The sequence below is a fragment of the Maniola jurtina genome, chromosome 21 (assembly GCF_905333055.1).
Source record: "Maniola jurtina chromosome 21, ilManJurt1.1, whole genome shotgun sequence".
Classification (NCBI taxonomy): Eukaryota; Metazoa; Arthropoda; class Insecta; order Lepidoptera; family Nymphalidae; genus Maniola; species Maniola jurtina.
The window spans coordinates 10,492,854-10,513,845 of NC_060049.1; the positions used below are offsets into that span (position 1 = coordinate 10,492,854).

Here is a 20,992-nt window from a genome sequence, read left to right on the forward strand (position 1 = left end):
TGCGCTTTTCGGTGCGAGGTCGCCATTCCAGTTCATTGGGATCCCAAAGTCTATCGGTTCTTCGAACTGTGCGATAACATGTTAAATAACCATAGTAGGAGTTTAAGGGCGCCTTCTTTGCCGCAAATTGGAAATCCATATAATTTTATCAATAAACGGACGCGGGAGTGTAGCGCTGCAGTCGCGCTTTTTTATTTATATGGATTTACAAAGCAGCGCAACCGCAGCGCTGCAGCCGCGCTTCCTTCGCGCGGCACTATGCGGCGAAGGCGCCGTAATAAACGCTAGTTATTTTTGAAGTCACAGCCACTTTCATGTTAATTACAAGTATTTGACTCGACTTGATTGAATTTGCTGTTTTCCTATATTTCACTTGTCAATCCTAGGTGGAAATGTCAATATGGTTGGATTTTTCGCTGTGCCGAGTATAAACATTGCAACGTCACATCAACCAGAATTCGTAAAAAGCGCATCGCTGTATTGACTTTAATTGCTGTCGTTTGTGCGGGGATTTTGTGGGGCTTTACGAACCGTATATTCACTTTGAACGTATGAATTTGCTTTTCATATTGCAATTAATCGGCTGGACGAGGAAGGCTGAGGATAGTGTATGGTGGCGGTGTATATGCATGGCCTGTATTCAACATTGGATGTCCACAGGCTGCTATGGCAATGATAATAATGATTGCAATAGTAGGTATATTTTAAGGCTGACTGTACTATAGTATGTTCGCTTTTATTATCGCTTGCGTCTAGATATAAAATCTACCTAACCGTTTTGAAAAAATGTTGTCGGCGCACTGTTCATTTCAAGCAGGCATTTTCAACACAGAAATTTATTTCGCGCACTCGTACTGAATAATGCGCGTTTTACAAACACGTGGGCAGTGCTGGAAGCTGTACCTAATACTAATGTAGGCAAAATTATGCATGCTGCAACCTTAGCGCAGAGCATTCAAGTTGTGTCGGACAAAATGTTGCGTGTGTGAGCACGTGAAAATAGCGCTGGACCATTTTTGGTTTACAGTTTTGAGTTGCTAGGGTTTGATTTGACTTAACACTTTAGGATCGAGTAGGGTCGCGTCACGTCGCGTGTTTTGAGACTGTTTTCACCCTAATTCACAAGTATAAAATACATCCTTTAAATATGAAGCTCGGAAATTGCTACATAAATAATAATAGGCAAAAGAGAACGTTTTACCGTGCTCCTATTTTGCTCAATCTCGGGTAGGTACCAAGGGACGTGAAATATGAAAGCAATATGTTATGTTGCCGTCATGCCTTAGTAAATCTTAATTATAATTTCAACTCCCAAACTCTACAAGTAAAATGGGTGAAAATTAAATGTATCAACATAAAGATATAGCTATAATTTGCTTTTTCTAAATTTATTTAGATAGGCAGGTATTGTATTCTTATTACATTTTACGTATGTCACTATTTACATCAAATAGTTTGGAAATATAAAAGCTCATCCTAAAATTGAGATATAGTGGTATCACAAAGCAAAGCGTAATATCGGCACCGGTCTTCATTAATTTTGTACGTACCTAGATAGGCTAGCTGATAAACTTCAATGTGGCGCGGCGGCGGAAGGTCTATATAACTTCATCAATATTTCACCACAAGTAAAATAACCCAGGTGCCAATATGCTATTGTTATTCTATACGTACGTCGCTCTGGTATTAAGTATGCTTCGATAAATGGATGGGGACAAAAAGGTCCAATTAATCAAGTTTTTTTCTGCGAATTCTCTGAGTTGCCAACAAAACAAACAACAATAAAAACCGAAAGATCCGCAGGACCTTTCTGCATTAAAAAACCGCGAGTTACCAGGACTCTATGAATTTCGCGTGAATTTAACTTGTACAAAAGGATTCCCCCATCAAACCAACGGAAATAGATTTAGTTTTGAATTTAACTTTGGACACATGACACACTTTAAAAGCATTAGTTATTAGACAGGGGCGGTAACTTCATTAATATTTCATCGGACCTAATAATCTAAGCCTTATTGCTGGTTTCTTGATTTTGCACGATTTAATCATGTTTGAGATTTGTCTGTGCAGAGCTTTCATGAAGCTCGACGGCGGTCTGTAATAATCCGTTGTTATAGATAGGTATATACTTACGTTGATCATAGCAATAAAATAGCATTTTAAAAACACTTTCTTTATGTACCTTTCTAATCATAAAATAGTTCGATGTCGAATTTTCTAGTATTTATCGTTATACATTTTCAGAAATATCAATAGTATAACGCTTCTCTACTTCTGCAGTTGGTACCAAAAATCAGAATGTCATAAAAATAAATATCGCATTCTAGCTATTAAATAAGAAGCCGACTTAAGACCGTGGGAAGAGTATTTTTACATTAGACAGGGACGGTAACTTCATCAATATTTCATCGGGAGCCAATAACCTGCGCCTTATTGCCGCTTGTTAGATTTTCTCTCGCTTTTCCATTGGATAAAATCGGTGGGTTTAAAAATCTACTTTTAGATGATCGACTTAAACTTTGACGATTTTTTTACGATTGTAATAAAACTGTGAAATAATAATTTTCTTAGTAGCAGGTGCCTAACTCATAATTTAAACGGTTTTAAATTTTTAACCCCATACCCAAAAAGAGGGGTGTTATAGGTTTGACGTGTGTATCTGTCTGTGGCATCGTAGCTCCTAAACTAATGAAACGATTTTAATTTAGTTTTTTTTTGTTTGAAAGGTGGCTTGATCGACAGTGTTCTTAGCTATAATCCAAGAAAATCGGTTTAGCCGTTTGAAAGTTAACAGCTCTTTTCTAGTTTGTAATTTTCACTTGTCGGAGGTGTTATAAATTATTAATTTACACTTGTAATTGACGTATATTTGAAATTTCCTACCATCAACCAGCAATCATAGATGGGATATATCTAATTAACAATTAAATCAATTAACGTTGCAGTATTTAGCCGTTAGATCAGACCAATGGATAAAACTCAAATAGGAAATTCTGATTTTGTTGGTGTGTTATAAAAGCTGTAAAAATAAATGAGCTAGAAGTCTGGAAGTTACCTCCCAAACAATTATTATAAAGTTAAAATGGAATGAAGCACTTTAATCCGGGAGTTTCAACTTTAGGTTCTTTCGTTTTTACTCTTAGCAAGTTCAAGAAATAATATGTCTTATGTTACAAGGATAAGGTTCAAATTCTTTTATTTTTGTAATCACTTAACGAGTAATCTTGTGCACTGGGCGATTGCTCTTACAGTCTGCGCCATACTGTCAGTAGGAGCCATGTAGGAGCAATATTTCCAGTGGAAAAGGTTTTATTTCGAAATCCTATTTGCGTTCATTCATTTTAAATATAAAATAAATTATTATTTATTCTTTGCTCTGCGTTCGTCCCATGAGTATATGCATCATTACCCATGTGTTGTACAATAATAAAAAAAGTATTCTTAAAGATTAAATAATAATAATTAGTAGGAATAAGGCGTATATTAGTTAGTTCGCAAGTGATGTTTACTTAAATAGACCTTGCCTTTGTTACTAAGAAAAGGTGTCATTTCTTGGCTATAAAATTATATTCTGTACATATTGTATTGAAGTAAAACCTAACTTAACTGACATAATCAACGTACAGGTTAAGCTCCCGGGTCTAGGAATTTTAAATGCATGATGTAGGTTTTCTCTAAAAGAAGATTTCCACTAAGAAAGGATTTCCAAAATTACGGATGTTGCCTTATGACTATCTAAATAAAAATGAATTATTCAAAATATGTTAAATCCGTGTAAACTAAAACAGCACGTTAAATAATTTATTAACCCCCGACCCAAAAAGAGGGGTGTTATAAGTTTGACGTGTGTATCTATGTATCTGTCTGTGGCAACGTAGCTCCTAAACTAATGAACCGACTTTAATTTAGTTTTTTTTTGTTTGAAAGGTGGCTTGATCGAGAGTGTTCTTAGCTATAATCCAAGAAAATCGGTTCAGCTGTTTGAAAATTATCAGCTCTTTCCTAGTAACTGTAACCTTCACTTGTCGGGGGTGTTATAAATTTTTAATTTTTACTTGTTACAATTCAGGTATTTTATTCAAACTTTTTGAGCGTTTTGACGTTGGTATATATAGAATTGGTTTGATTAGTTGGCAATATTCCTTCCAAGTGAAGTCGGGGTGGGTCAGTTAGTTAGTCATAAGATAATGCTAGTACAAAAGCGCTTATTTCCACTAGATGAGGTTTTATTAGACGATCCTATTTACGTTCTTTCATTTCACGGACGAAATTTATGATGCGCTTAAATTATCCTTTGACCGCCTCCACGCCGGTCCGGCCCGGGCCTATTATTCCCATTCGCCTTTATTGTACGCTATTTACTTCAGGCTCTAGTTTTTGTTAATCATTGTAAACAATTGTGTGTACGCACTCACTAATGAGTGATTATGTCGTAATATCACACCCCCTTTATACAAGCGTACAGATTTAGGTAATTTATTTTTATTTTATTTTATTTATTATCGAACACAGAGTCATACACTTAAATTACATATTTTAATAATAATAATGATTGTTCTTAATAATATCGTTGTTTATAACTTCGGCGTTAAACCGTGCCTAGTTGAGAATCTCCAGGATTTCGGAATCTTGTTAAAAATTCATCAATAAATGTTTCTAATAATTTTTACTTAATGTGTTTTTGTTTTTATAAATCAGAATTCTTTCAGCATGTTATGAAAGCATTATACTCAAGCGACTCAACCGCACAAAATGGTATGTTTAGTATGCTCATAGTTTAGATTCCATAGTTAGAAACTAAGCTGATTCCTAGCTCCATGTCTAGATTACTTGCTTTTATTGTACGAGTATGAACGAACTCAATCTGTGAATATTTTCGTTATAAGAAACGTCTTATAACAATTTATGTTGTGAAGGAGTCTTTAGGTCCGAGAAAATTAATTTCATAATTTTGTTTACTCCGGCAAGAAAAACATGAGAAATGAGAATGTTGGCTCAGGTTATTGACACGGATGAAATATTGATAAAGTTACGGCGGCTCTTCCTTTGTTAATAGACTTTTAGCCGCTTTGAGGGCTTTTGCTACTCAAGAATGTGATCTCTAATGTTTTATGATGACTTGGGACTTATTACTTTTAGGGGATCGTTATTGCGAAAAATGTTTAGAACTGACTTTTGTTTCGATTTTTTGAAAAGTAAGCTCTTTATTGATCAGAAGCTTATTAGAAGCTTTAGGATGGAGAGGTACTTAATTGGCAAAAGTGAAATAAACGCACGAGCGGAAACGGGGATGAAACGCACCATATTGGCTAGGCAGTCATATTAGTCCTTATGAGTGAGCGAGACAGAATACAGAGTGACCACAGTTTAGTTTCTGTCAGATGACTTATCACACGTTACGGCCTTTTTCCAAAGGCCTGGGTGACTAGCGTGGACTTAGATTTTTTAAATCCTGTGGGAAGTAAATCCCCATTTATACCAATTTATAACCATGCAAAAATTACGTCGATCCGTTACTCCGTTGCGACGTGATTGAATAGTGAAACTGTAGTTACGTGAATAGTCTTTTGTGCATTCGGTATTCGCAAAGATTTTTAATGAATAACTGATAGAGAGATATGCAGGCATCACTGCAGGGATCCATGACCTGCAAATTGTATGGAATGCGAAGAAGAACCGAAAAGTGTGTCGAGTGATCCATTCCATGTTGTATGACAGCAGTGAATAAGTCTTTGATGGCGCCTAGATGCTTTATAATAGAACGTAATGGTTCTACTTTGAGGCTGATTTCGCCTCTAGCATTTTAATGTCTAGTTAACGATGTTCTGTCCGTCAACGTTGTGAGTATAAGATGTTTCTAATGAACAAGTTATGGATTATCGCCCTTTTTAGTGGTTCGTGGTAAAACAAGAACCTTTGTTATAGATGTCAGTAGGCCACAGTTATTTTTAACCCCCGACCCAAAAAGAGGGGTGTTATAAGTTTGACGTGTGTATCTGTTTATCTGTGTATCTGTGTATCTGTCTGTGGCATCGTAGCTCCTAAACTAATGAACCGATTTTAATTTAGTTTTTTTTATTTGAAAGGTGGCTTGATCGAGAGTGTTCTTAGCTATAATTCAAGAAAATCGGTTCAGCCGTTTGAAAGTTATCAGCTCTTTTCTAGTGACTGTAACCTTCACTTGTCGGGGGTGTTATAAATTTTTAATTTACACTTGTAAATAATAAAGTTGATATAGAAACCTGTGATGTGTACATGTCTAACAAAGCTGTGATAGCCTGGTGGTTAGGTCGTTCGTCTTCTAATCGGGGCTTCGATCCCGAATACGCTACTCTTACTTATGGAGTTATGTGCGTTAAGTAATTAAAATATATCACTTGCTTTAACGGTGAAGAAAACATCGTAAGTAAACCTGCATGCCTGGGAAATCTCCACAGTGTTCTCAAAGGTGTGTGAAGTCTGCCAATTCGCACTTGGCCAGCGTGATAGACTATGGCCAAATCCTTTCACTCTGAGAGGAGACCCGTCCTCTGTAGTGAGCCGGCGATGGGTTGATGATGATAGAAGCCTGTTATCGCTACATAGAGGCATATTTAAATTTAGAAAAAAATAATTAAGGTACTTCCTGAGTATTAAAAAAAAATAGTATGACTTACGTACGTGTTTTGGGCTTTTGGCACACACTTGACCAGTTTTACTTACAACCAACTGATACTTTAGATTAATCAGGAAAATAAGCGATATAACTCTAAACCTCAACTCAAATTAACATCAAAACTAGCATAATAATACCAAACCAAACAGAACATAATAAGTACGAAATAGGACAAGTGCAAATAAATAACGCTGGTCAATGTGGAGGGCCGATCCCTCGAGGGACGTATAAACGGATCCCTCATTAGCGAAGCACCGAGTATCCGTCACGTAATGCCCTACCTTAATAATATGTTTGACCGTCTGTCTCATATTTTGATCTCTTTACCTGACTGTTTTTTTTTTTTTTAATTTATAGAGTACCGCTTGGCTGCAGTCAGACCTAGTCGCAAATGATGATGCAGCCTAAGATGAAACGCGCTTGCCTAGTAGATGCCTATTCTCTCTTGACTTGAAATTACCTATACCTATTAAAAGTTGAAGGATAACTGATGCCGGAATGGTGTTCCATATGCTAGCAGTTCGAATTAGAAACAAGGAGGCAAATCGCTTCGTATGTGGACCCATGGGATTTTAACTACATTACATTACGTATCCAATTTAACTCACGAAATTCTTATATTTTCTGGTGTTTGTCTCCGTCTTAGCGTGCTGCATCTATTTTATTAGGTACAAGTAGTGACCTCCCGCAGCCTCGCTGGTTGGAAATATAATTTCCCTGTACCTTGAGAATTTCGAAAAATCCGTCCTTATTCCTTGACTACGTTATGTAAACATCTGTCCAAAATTTCAGTTTTCTAGGTCCAAGGCAAAAGACTGGGCTTTCATAAGTCTAGTCAGTGAGACTGGACTTTTTGAGCATCATCTTGCTGTTTGGGATAAACTGACTGGCTGACATTATATCTGACGTTTTCTCTGAGACAGATCGTTGGAAATAATGATTGTGAATAGACTTTTACCTTATTTACTAAAACTTAAAATTTTTAAGTAATTAAATATATATTTTTTTCTTTTCAGGTAAGTGATTGGATTTTAAATAGTACGAACGCAATTATATTGGAACTGATCAGGCTGGTAAGTAAAATTTAATTCTACTAAATAGAAGTTACATAATATAGAGGAAGTATAGAATTAATTTTGTTTACATTATTACACATACATTAATTTTTTTTATGGGGTGGTTATATTTTATCGTTACTAGCGCCATCTCTTAGCGTAGCTCTGAACTGCTTAAACAACTACCCTACAACTTCATACCCCCCGTGGCATTCGTCCACGGCTACCTTCAGCGTAGTACATTTGGCGGAGAACAGATGGCGTTTCAGGTATCTTTGAAACTCAGCAGAAAAGTGCTAAGCTCTACGATTTGCTTTGTGATCTTTGATATCGGGTGCAGATGCCGTTCTTTCCAAATTCCAAACCTATAGATATTTTTTTTGGTGGTTGCGTGTCGTATTACGTTCCCAAAATAATCGAATCTATCGCCAAATCAGATTTTCGTGCTTATTTATTCTAGGAAAGAGTTAAAAATATGCTTAAAAAGCTTATTTTATATAAAGCATATTTAGATTTGTTTCCAATAATTAACTATCATTAGGTAAACAAGTACTTAAGTGATAAAAGTGTTCTTTCAACACTTAAAGTACCTACACACGTGATCTAAGCTAAGCACAATTTTCTACCGCTTCATCACTTAAACTGTTAAAACCAAAATCGCTCGCTCGTGAAATGAAATACATATACCCATCCGTGTCTCGCAATGTTTCGTGAAAGTGGTGAAAGGACTCTAGTGGGACACATCTCTTTGTCATCTCTGCTGTCCTGGTACTCCGCACGTTCGTGCTCTATATTCCTACGCATTTTGTCTTTGTTTTTCACCCACCCCCTTTACCCGCTTTTAACTCGCGGGCTAGCGTTTGATGTAACCAACAAAAATACAAGCTTCTTTTGCACTTTATACAATGCTCTAAACTGGTCCTACAAAGATCCTGGACCCAGGGTGCGACAACGCTTTTTCGCGGCTTTTGTTATGCTAAAGAGAGATGTCTCGCACTGATTGTGTTTAGGCTACTGAGGACTGTTTCAATGATAAAATACCGATTTTTCATATTTTGACTTAGTGAAAATTTCAGCCACGCTAGCCAATCGTAAAAGAGGTTAGGAACGCAGGAGATATCATTGTGTGTAAGTGTGTGCGCCAAGATAGGTGTGCTCTGTATCCCCGCACTCTCATAATCCGATGGGGCAGTAATCTGGCAGGACAGGACCGAATATGCACGGGCATGCTATTTTGCCAATTTACTTAATCCAAACCGAGAATTTATTGATAGAAAACCCAGTAAATTTTTCGGTGCGACTCGGGATTCAAGCCCGGGCTCTCATGGTCGAGTCGAATAAGCTAGCCGCTAGATAGACGAGGCAGTGAAATAGACTAAATACCAAGAATACTAATAAAAGTCCAGTACAAAACATGAAACTGTGTGCCAATGGCGACTTGCATGATGCATCTCATTGGCACTAAACTTGAAGCATGAACAGTGTATAGTGGATATCAAACGTATTCAAATGCAAATGAATCAGCCCGCATTGTGCATGAATGGATCTGGGTCCTTGAAATTATTCACTGACAATTCATTATTGCATTTTAATTAATATGATATGTATTGTGCTTGTTTAAAGATCCTTACTAAACGACAGATTTACATTAACTCTCGTCATACTATCTTAACTCGTTTTCGTCTCTTGTAGGGACTTTGTTACATCTTGCGCAGGCTGAGTCCAACGGCTCCCTGCGACTGACTGTGTTAGTTTCGTCTGTCCATCTAGTGGGGGGTCTGTCAATGCTGCGCTTTCCAGTATGAGGTCACCATTCCAGCACCTAGGAACCCCCAACGTCTATCGGTTCTTCGACTTAAACTCAAATTACCTTTTAATTTACTTCGCGTAGAATTTGCGACACATACCGCAGTACAAACGCTCCATAGTGTAGAAAAAGTTATCGCTATATATAATGTAAACATCGCTTCGATTCTACGTCAACATGTCTTGAATAAACGCGTTAAAAATTTTTAAATACACCCAAGAGAAAACCTTGCAACAGCTATCGGAATAATCTATAGGCTATGAGCAAACGAGGTTAAAACGCACCGATACCCCATGGCTACGGGGCATCCGGCGGCTATTTAAATTAGTTTCCGCGACAGAATTCAATTCCCCCCGATCAGACTCCGGAGACGCGCCTCGACCCTTTTGCCCCATGCAAAACCCCGGTTTACTCCTCCCTACCCCCCACTGTTAACATATTCGATTTGCGCTACACGTTTTGCATTTTATTGCTGTTTTAGTCTAATTTTGTTAACAACAAATGCGGCGGTATAATGTACAGAACAAAGTGCAAACAATCTCTTATTTTATTTTTATTTCGTAGCAAGTAGGTACCACTGGTTCAGAAAATAGATTCTACTGAGAAAAGCGACAAGAAACGCACTAGTTACTTAAAAAGCATTCTAAAACAACAGGTACCTGGAATTACCTTGGAATTACTTGGTATATATAATGTATGAAGTGGAACGCTAAATGCCATGGTATATAAAGCTTGGCGACTTTGTCTTTTCTTGACTTGGTGTTCACGACAAACCGGGTAGATATCTCAAAAATAAGAGTGAATAAATTTTTTTAGGAAATCACTTTCTATCATAAATAGTTGAATTACTTATTCAGTCAAAGTTACATTAACATTCAGCGGAGGCTTAATAATAGTGTCCCGTTGCGCGTTGGCCCCTTGGGGTACGTTGAACAGGAAATCCCCCAAAAAACCTATTTTTATTTGCTAAAGTTATAGTGACCACCTGACGATAAACAAGAAACCGTTAATTTTAGTTATGCTGTGCGAGTAGGTAGTTGTTTACCTAGAGTTAGCTTATACCTTGAGCACGCTGGGAAAGCTGGAAAAGTTCCTTCATTAGCGTAATCTCTCGAGAAATAAACATCCACGGGGTTAAAAGCTACATCATTTGTTTATTAAAACCCTTTATAAATTATGAAGTTGTTGATTAAAACTCCCTCGATATTACAAAGTTTAAAAGGCGTAACGTTACCTCTGAGCTCTGAGTTTCTGACACGAATCCTTAACTTTTGATGAGCAGGGTATTACTAGTCTTAGCGTATCTTTCAGAACTTCAATAACAAGTCTTAATCAAAAACATTAAAAACACGACAGAAAAATGAAAACTGCGCCATACAGCCGCCATAGTGAATTAAAAAAAAAATTGCAGTATCACTTGGTTTGATTGGACTCACCGATAATAACAATAATTAACCAAATCTATTCTGGCATTTGAAAGTTATGGTGGAATAAAGAAACTTACATAGTTATAGGAGTAATAGGTATACATGAACCTTGAAAATATTACACTCCTTTCTTTTGCAGTCTTCCAAAAAAGGAGGGGTCCTCAATTCGATGCGTATAATATGTAGATTGAATCCGATTATTATTATCATTTTTAATTCATTCACAGGGATCAACCTAAAATAAAGATAAAATGTGCATGAAATAGAAACGAAGTTCGAAGTTTGTGATTCGATCCACGTAGAAATAGTTTTACTTTTACTCCACCCCTTTGAGTATGGGTTCCCGAAATTCCTTGCGAACTTGCTGAGATCCCTTGTAAACAAGGAAATATGTTTGCAAGTATTCAGACCTAAAAGTTTGCTGTTTGTTCGTGGGACATACCTACAGGATCCATATTTGCGCGCAGCGTGGGTACGCGCGCCGTGAATTTATGATTTGACACATACGAGTACGTACGTCGCATAGTCATAGTTCACTTATCCATCCATACTAATATTATAGATGCAAAAGTGTGTCTGTTTGTCAGTCTGTCTATCTGTCTGCCTGTCTGTCTGCTAGCTTTTCACAGTCCTTCCAACAGATTGAAATGATGATGAAATGTGGCACAGCGTATCCCGATTTTTAGCAACTCACTCCAAATGAAATGAATTTGCAAAGCACGTAATATCTCTAGCCTAACAATGTAAATTAAACTGTAACGCTCTGAAATACGTCTGTTTTTATAATAGCGTTCCGCTACACATCTGCGCGGCGACAATCTCACACACCTCTACCATTTCTAGGATTTGTGTACAGCGGTAATCACACCAAAAATTGAAAAATAGATTTTGGAAAGGCGAACTTAATTATATCATCTCTTTTACAATCTTCGCGCATACCTAAAATAGTTTCAATTCTAGAGTGCTAAAGGCTAAGAACAGAGAGTGTGATGTAATATGGAAATTCGAAATTCACATGAGTCACTGCAATTGTGCTTCGCTTACAAGCGTTCCGTGTAATCATACATTGAAACTGAATGCATCCAACGGTTGTCATCTAAGAGTAGGTTCAGATGGACCACGATGGAAAGATCGTGTTTTTGCAACTGCCTGAAGTTGTGTTGCCACAAATGACTAAACATGTTACATTAATCGCAAAACAAATAGGTACAGTATGTGCAGGTAATAGACTAAAAGCTGATTTTGTAATGGTCAGAGAATTAGGAGTTTTGAAGTTTTGACAATTTTTGTATAAGAAATCTATTAAAAGTTTATCTGACGATTGAAAAATCAGCCGTTAGAATATAAAACATAGGAGCTGCTGAGATTTATTTTTATGTGCTTCGTAGTCATACGCCTGGGGTTCAGATTAAAAGACTACTTGTTTTGCGATTACTGGTGGTCATAGTAGCTGTAGTGGTGGTCGCAACTCGTGATTTGGTTGGCTGGTTGTGAAGTATGGAATTGTGGCCTAGTGTGGTCTGGGTTTTAATCACACGTTCGCGACACCTGTAAAATGCGACTACTTATACGTCATACGTGTCAATGGAATTACGCGTTGTCATGTACAACATTGTGTCAGACAATTTTTTTGCTGTAAATAAATATTATAAATAATTTTTCGTTTGGGATAAAAGCGATACATTACAGATTAAAAAAACTATTATGATGCACAAACAGAGAAGACAACGATTTTGAGATTCCTAATGTCTTTCAACTGAGAACAAGATTAAAAATGACGGCGATCTTTTAATTAACCCCTGTCGTGTTTATAATTTAATTATAAAATTATTTTATTAAATAAGACACCATCAGTTTTACATGTCTTTTTATTATGTATCCTTTTTTTACTGTCATTACATGACGAAGGAATATTAACATACAAAAGAGGTTTGTTATTAAAAAAGATCCTAATACAACATCTCCCTTTTTTACTCAGGATACCTAACCGGAGGTCGAATCACACGACCATATGAAGTTGTATATAAAGATGGTTGTGGGGTTACTATTAAAAGATTCAATTTTAAAGGGCTGGCCTGCTCACAAAAACTCAGTACCAGAAATAATAAGGCCATATTGGCATGTTAGAGATAGCTTGACTTATAAATCAAGTTTAATATTTAAAGGAAATTGTTTAGTGGTGCCACCAGAATTAAGAAAAGAAATGCTAGCACGTGCACATTTTCCACATTTAGGAATAACGAAAACGGTATTAAGGGCAAATGATGCTATGTATTGGCCAAGAATGATTCATGAGATAACAGATATGGTTTCACGGTGTGAAACATGTATACGTTTTAGTAATAATAATAAAAAAGAGACTTTAATGCCTCATGTTGTACCAGAATTACCTTGGGAGAAAGTAGGTGTAGATTTATTTCAATTAGACGGTTGTAATTATATGATTGTGATAGATTATTATTCAAAGTTTCCTGAAATAGATTTTTTAAGATGTACTACAAGTGAAAGTATCATTGACAAATTAAAGCAGATTTTTAGTCGGCATGGAATTCCTAAAGAAGTATTTAGTGATGGTGGGCTGCAATTTTCTAGTGATAGTTTTAAGAATTTTGCTAGGAAGTATGATTTTAAACATACTATGTCAAGCCCAGAATATCCTCAGTCAAATGGTATGGTTGAACGAGAGGTGCAAACGATAAAGAAACTTCTTAAGAAAGCTTTGTATGAGAAAAAAGATCCTAATACAACAAACCCCCGACCCAAAAGAGGGGTGTTATAAGTTTGACGCGTGTATCTATCTGTGGCATCGTAGCTCCTAAACTAATGAACCAATTTTAATTTAGTTTTTTTTTGTTTGAAAGGTGGCTTGATCGAGTGTCCTTAGCTAAAATCTAAGAAAATCGGTTCAGCCGTTTGAAAGTTATCAGCTGTTTTCTAGTTACTGCAACCTTCACTTGTCGAGGGTGTTACAAATTTTTAATTTACACTTGTTTAAAACTCACAGTATAACGAATCCAAAAAATTGCAAACTAAAGAACTGGACACATCTGTGATGTCCTAAAAATTAACATGTGGCTCGTCTCTAAGAAGCTTAAGAATGAAATTACGCGCTCTGTGGTTAAGTCGTTACGTCGGAGACAAAGCTGAAAGCAATTTAAGCGCTGAATGAAGCGACAAGTTTGCATAATTGTTCACAATTGGACACTGTCCACTGGGAGTTAGATGTTATTATCGTTTATTGTAAGGGATTGACCCTTTGATTAATGAAATTGCTTTCAAGGAACCAAAAGCTTAATTTGCTATAATCTGCGGAAACAGACAAATCTGTATGGTGTAAAATGCAGCATGCGATACGAACCGCCCGCCCTCCCACTGCTAAACATGCACTAATCTACAATAATATAATAAAGAGGTAAAGAAATGTACGGAACCAATGATCCGATTCTGAAAATACTTCTTTCACTGATACTTAGCTTGGGCTTATAAATTACGCGAACGAAGTTGTGGGAAAAGTGCAAAATAAACTTGTGCCTGAAAAAATGCTACTATTAGGTCTACTTGGAACGCGTTCCTAGCAAAGCCATTCACTCTAGGTGTGAAAGTCTCAAGTATACGTGGCTGGACCCTAGTAACACAGAGTAAGGATATAGCCGTTTGCGTCCGTCCCGTTCCGTTGCACGTAGGTACGTTCCTTTCCTGTCCCTACTAAAAAAAGATTCCGACGAATTGAGAACCTCCTCCTTTTTTGGAAGTCGGTTAATGACCGATTTACGCACTGTTAACATTAACTTGTAAAGTTTTAGATCCTCAGAAAATATTGATGAAAGTAATTTTGTGCGAGTTGATGCTGTGTCAACAATCAACATCAAAATGCGCATTATTCGAACTTCTATAATTTCTCATGTTTAAAAGTGCAATTTATTTTAATGTTATAACTGCAGTGGCAACTCTCGTGTTTAATCAAAGTCGTGATGAAGCTTGCGACTCTATCACTCGAGTTTTATGCCCCCGGGAACAGCACCAGGAATTGTATTTTATTAACTAAGAGATAAACTAACATGGTAGAGTGGCTACGGTGACGGAGACGACCCTGTGCATAAACATTTTTTAAAATACCCTTTTCTCGTCTATTAATAGGATAAAGGTCGTGCTAAGAGCAAATAGGTATGTATCTTATGAAGCTTATTGGGTTCTTGTGGTGTATTGTCCTTTTAGTTAACCTCTCTGTCGCTATTTAGTCTTCAGATGTCTTGTACCTAGTATCTTATTTAACCGTCCGTCGCGTGGGGCCCCGCGATCTACAGTCGAATCGCCTCGAATCGAATACAATACTTGTGGACAAACGAGCTTAATTTCAAATATCTTTAAGTATTTATACACATTATACTCGTATACACGATTTTATTGTATTGTGTTATTATACGTTACCTATTATTATACTACACATTAAACTGGCCATTCTAAACAAGATTTTTTCAATGCGATTTGTAGTATTTGTTTCTATAATAATAAAATACATAATTTTTGTATTCGCCTGTATGTACATAGTTGACAGTAAAAATCACGTAGGGATTAAGTAAATTGCGCTAACTCAAATATAAAGAAAACAAATCAAAAATGTTAAAGAAACGATTGGTTGGAGGCGCCGGGTATCGATCCCGGTACCTCTCGCATGCTAAGCGAGCGCTCTACCATCTGAGCTACGCCCCCGTTGGGAAAAATTGCGAATTAACTTGACAGCTTGTGTCGCGAAAGAAACAACGTATGTAGATCAAGACAAGTAGTTGAAACTTGAAAGTCAATCGCTTCGCATAACATTGCCGCGGGCAAGGACGCCGCGGTACTGGACCGATTCTTTGTTAGAGGCACACGGTACGCAGCCTCACTTTCAACGCTGAAGCTACGACGACCTTTGGTATAATACACAGACAAGATATTCATTGTTAAAATGAAAACTTCTTTTTTTAGATAAGATAAGATAAGATAAGATAATTTATTTGCGAGAAAGTGGTACAATAAGATGGAAATTTATGATTACAGTCCTTAACTTTCTACTAAATTATTAGTGTGCAAATATTTAAGATAACAAAATTAATTTAAATTAATGTCAAACAGAATTAAGAGTCAAGTGCATTATTATTTACTCAGATACAAGTTAGCCCTTGACTGCAATCTCATCTGGTGGTAAGTGATGATGATGAAGTGATAACCTGGAAGGGGTATGGCAGTTTTTATTAAACCTATACCCCTTTGGTTTCTACACGGCATTGTCGGCACGGCTTTGCTAGTGCTAGTAGGGTGGTAACTAGCTGTGGCCGAAGCCTCCTACCAGACGTTACTAACATTGGAATATTTTGAAACTCGTAGCGAAAAAGCGACACATTAGTGTCAACACATACGTCTAAACGATTCAGCCTGCGAGAGAATAGAGAATACGTTATACACAGTGATTCCTATTGTTTCATACTTTATTCACAGTATTAGGTAATAACGTATCATTCTCTCTGTGCTTTAGTAACATAAGCCTTTCGTGTCATTTATTGAAATTGAAAACTTGGACTTTGTACAATATAATATATATAAGTAGAATAAAATGTAAAATATTTTTTAAACTTGCTAACAATATTATAATACTTAACAATAAGTAAACCCTACATTATCCTATTCCTAATGAACTTTCAAAAAGCATGTCCTGTTTAAATTGAGTTTCAAAGCTATGAAATAAATTCTCAGTAAATCGTAGCAAGAAACATTTATCGACAAAGAATAACCTCTCTCGAAGGTTTTGTTTTGTTTGTCAATTCAATTAATCTTAATCAAGGCAAATTGCTCGATACTCGATAACATTCCAGCGACACTGATGAAGTGAATTATCGACATTTTTCCTACGATTATCAACACCAGAATAAGGTCTAGAGCAGACCAACAATCTATTCTGTTTAATAACCGATTTATGTCTGACAAGGGGCCTACTTTTGCGAGTGGTGATATACATTATGCAATATACATATTATATACATTTTTACAAGTCATAGACTAATGCTTGGCTGCATTCCGGCCTACTGACCAGCGCGCTTGCCTAGAAGATGACTCTGGAATTGAAATAAAGAAGACATTGAACCAATCTTATCGACAGATCAGACTCGACGTCATATTGAAGACCTGGAAGTCATTAAATCGCGCTCTGCAATCAAGCCGGATTTGGACCCTGTCAACTATTTGGACTCATCATGATGATTTCAATAAAATACTCTTCTCGTTCTCCTCCTCACCTTGCAGGTTCCAAGGCAAATGTTGTAATGACTTTACTTTCGGTAAGCCTGCCTAGTAGTGCTCATTACATTTTGTCTTATGTACTAATTTTACCACCTTTTGCTGGAACGATTAGTCTGCATTAGGCCTTAAAAGATTTATTAAACAACTCCAAGTCTTCATTTATTGCATTTGCCTTTTTTGTTTCTCGCTGGTGCCTCTATTAAAATCGAATTAAGCGATACTTTATCCGAGAGGGCGATAAATGATTTATTAGCAAAATGTTTGAGAATGACATTGTTTTAAGCCAATAAAAATGATTTACAGGCTTATTACGTTTGTGGGCTTATTGTTTTAATCTTTTTGTTTTGTCGGGACGGAACAGTGAGATCGTATATTCTATTTAGGCTATGACTAACCCCTGGTTTAGTTACATCAACAATAAAGTTTTAATTTTTGTAAACAACTTCATACTGTTATAGTTTATAATTATTTATTCATTTTTTATTTTTAGCTTATGTATATTCCGCGTAAATATTATCCAACACAAGTGCTTATATTTGAATAAAAAAATTCACTTCTAAGGATTTTTAATTCAAAAACTAAGTGTTGGGAATAGTTAACAAAAGAGACATAATATACGGGTATTTATGTGTGACGCGAGTCTAAAATATTAATTTTGTGTGAAATTTTCACATTCTGACGCTCATCTGAGTTTCTTAATGTGCCGTCAGAAACTTGACTGACGTTTCAGCAGACGTTCAATTTAGATGATATTTGGTTTACATGATATAATTATGAAAATTGGTTGACGTTTGAGCCAGGCGTTGTTCGTCCATACTATCCATACTAATATTACAAAAGCGAAAGTTTATCTGTCTGTCTGAAAATCTTTCACCGCCCATCATTATAACCGATTTTGGTGAAAGGTACGGACATAGTTTGCATCCCGGATACGGACATGGACTACCTTTATCTCGGAAAATCAAATAAAAAAAGACGAAATACTCTATGTGCGTCTGCAAGATGCAAGCTATCTCTGTGCCACATTTTGTGAAGATCAATTCTGTAGTTGTGCCCATGAGAAGATAACAGACAGACACACTGTCACAGGTACTGTATTCATCATCATCATGCCATCCCCGGTCCATCGCCGGCTATTGGTTTATTTTATCCTTATGGATTGAATTAGTATGAAAGTATGGATTCTGTGGGTGAAGGTGACTTTAACCGGAAGAGGTCGGTTCGTAAACGAGTCTGCCGAAATTAATGAGTCCTTTAAACAAGCCTGGGTTATTTACATTATTAATAACAACTTGGTGTCAAGTTGCGTCGGTAGTCGAAATACAATAGATATAGTAGCGGTGAAGCTTATAAGTTAAAATGACAGGAACATTAACCATTAAATAATGACTTTTGTATGGAGACTCCACGTCGCGATCATTGGGCGAAGGTCGTTACATGTTAAACAATTTGTATCAGTGGGCTTATGTGAGATACTATGACTTTCAAATTAGAATACCATTGGCCACTCGCATACGCATCAAACATGTACCACTATCGACACCTTAATAACTAAGAAAACCTTAAAAATAAAGATAACAAGAAGAAAATAAAGATATCTCGAATTTTACCATAAGTTTGATTTACAGCATGTTGAATCTCTTCTGAATTTAAACGCATAGCTAGTGATAAAGTGACAAATACTCTTTATTTGCTTAGAACAACGTCCTTTAACTTTAATACATAAAATCTAGGTAGATGTTTTATAACTATAATGTAAGATACTCATAAAATGACAAAGGAGTATTTAATGGAGAGGCGACGCGTGGTGTCGTATTTATGATGGCGCCCGTCTCTTCAAATAATAAACTTATAGGGTATAATATATACTCTATAGGGTAACTATAGTCTCTGTATCCATACTATAATATTATAAATGCAAAAGTGTATCTGTCGGTCAGCTTTTCACGGCCCTAGATGACGTTTGATACAGGGTTAGCTTACATCCTGGGGATGGACATAGGCTACGTTATATCCCGGAAAATCAAAGAGTTCCCACGGGATTCTTAATGGCTCATCCGTTTGTCCGACTTATATGAAATTTGGTACAGAGGTAGTTTGCGTCCCGGAAATTGACATAGGCCACTTTTTATCTCGAAAAAGCAGAGAGTTCCCATGAGATTTTTAAAAAACCTAAATCCACGAGGACGAAGTCACGGGCATCATATCGTACTACATATATTGATTCCTACTCGTAAGTATTCATTTCATTCATAGTGGTCATGGGTAGTAAGGGCATATTGTCTAGTAGTCACGGCGCATGATCAAAGGTCGCAGGTTCACTTCTTGCTGTTTTCCGATTTCCATTGGGGTTGAGCCTCCCTAGGTATATTATGTCAAATGCCAGGTTTTTGTGACTAGTTTAAGAGCTTTAACCATTCTCTCGACTTTGGACTACTCCTGAGTCTGAGGGTCTGGTAAGAATATTAAATACTAGCTGATGCCTGCGACTTCGTCGTCGTGGATTTAGGCTATTAAAAATACCGAGGGGAAAAAGTAGCCATGTCACTCCCCAGGTCTTAAATTCGTTGCGACGTTATTGAAAGACAAACCTACAAACCAATAAACCAACAAACAAACACACTTTCGCATTTATAATGTGGGTAGTGATAAGAATCTTCTAAGAAGAAGAAGAGATCCAATAGATCTCTTCTCTATTCTTCGCATTATCTTTGGATTCTACTGTTAGGCTTTTCAGGTATCGCAATAACTTACGAAATTGTTACACTGTTTAATTGTCAGTGAGGAATTTTGGACCAGAAGACATCTCGAAGCTCCTCGAACGCTGTCCAGCCGAACTGGATTCGGCGGGTAACCTCTTACTCGAAATTGGATCTACCTAATTGTGTGTCCCAGCCCAGCCCCCAGGTATATAATATTCCCCCCATCATCATCATTTCCGCCTGCGCGCTGCAGAAGAGCACTGCTGAACATAGGCCTTTTCCAAAGACGCCGCCACACCTTACTTCCTTAGCATTCCTTATCCAGCCACTTCTCGCCAGGTAGGTACATACTCGTCGTCGAGTGCAGAGCTCTTAAAGGTTAAACGAAGGCATTCCTTGATAAGAAGGAAAGTTCCTTCTTAATTAAGTCTAATACCTTGATTAAAATAAGGCTTCTATTTAATATATCATTATTTATACGAGTATTATGCAGTAAATTCTGTACTTGAGTTACATTTTCCACTTCGTTGAGGTGTATAGAAAGCTTATAATATAAGGTATAGAATTACGTGGTTACTCTATACAAGTACCAACTAACGCGTCGTCAGTTTTCAAGTAATGAAAGAAGTTTCTATTTATATCGAAAGTACGTGCCTCAACCCTCAGTACAATACGTTATGTCTAGATAAATGAGTAGTAGGTAGTAGTAGTACTATTTTAGCTTTACTATTACTTCATGGAAATAAATAAACTTAGATAAAATTGAATAAGAATACCTAGACGAATGACAGTTTTTCACAATCTACATATTTTTATTACTAAATTACTATAGTTTAGTCTACATTAAACAAACTGTCTCGTTGGTCTTATAGTTAGCTTATTCGGCAGCGAATCATGCATTCACGGGTTTGCCGTGTCTGAAATTCGGTGAGGAGAATAGTTTAATCGTGCGATGAAATAACAAAAGAGTAGATCGATCACTTGAAATGACATTTCCTCTTTCAGAGCTCATAGATACAACTATCAAAGGCTTGATAGTTGATAGTCGCATATGTTGCGAAGTGGAGCGA

The 20,992-nt window shown here is 36.8% G+C and overlaps 1 protein-coding gene and 1 non-coding gene across 2 annotated transcripts in view; one reads left to right on the top strand and one right to left on the bottom strand.

The window, feature by feature from the left end:
* The window catches only part of LOC123876254 (neurobeachin), a 507,523-nt gene that overhangs the window by 36,575 nt on the left and 449,956 nt on the right, over positions 1-20,992 (top strand). The gene's annotated exons all lie outside the window — the stretch shown is intronic.
* Positions 15,582-15,654, bottom strand: Trnaa-agc. Its single transcript has one exon. It is a non-coding gene; the product is annotated as a tRNA-Ala (tRNA).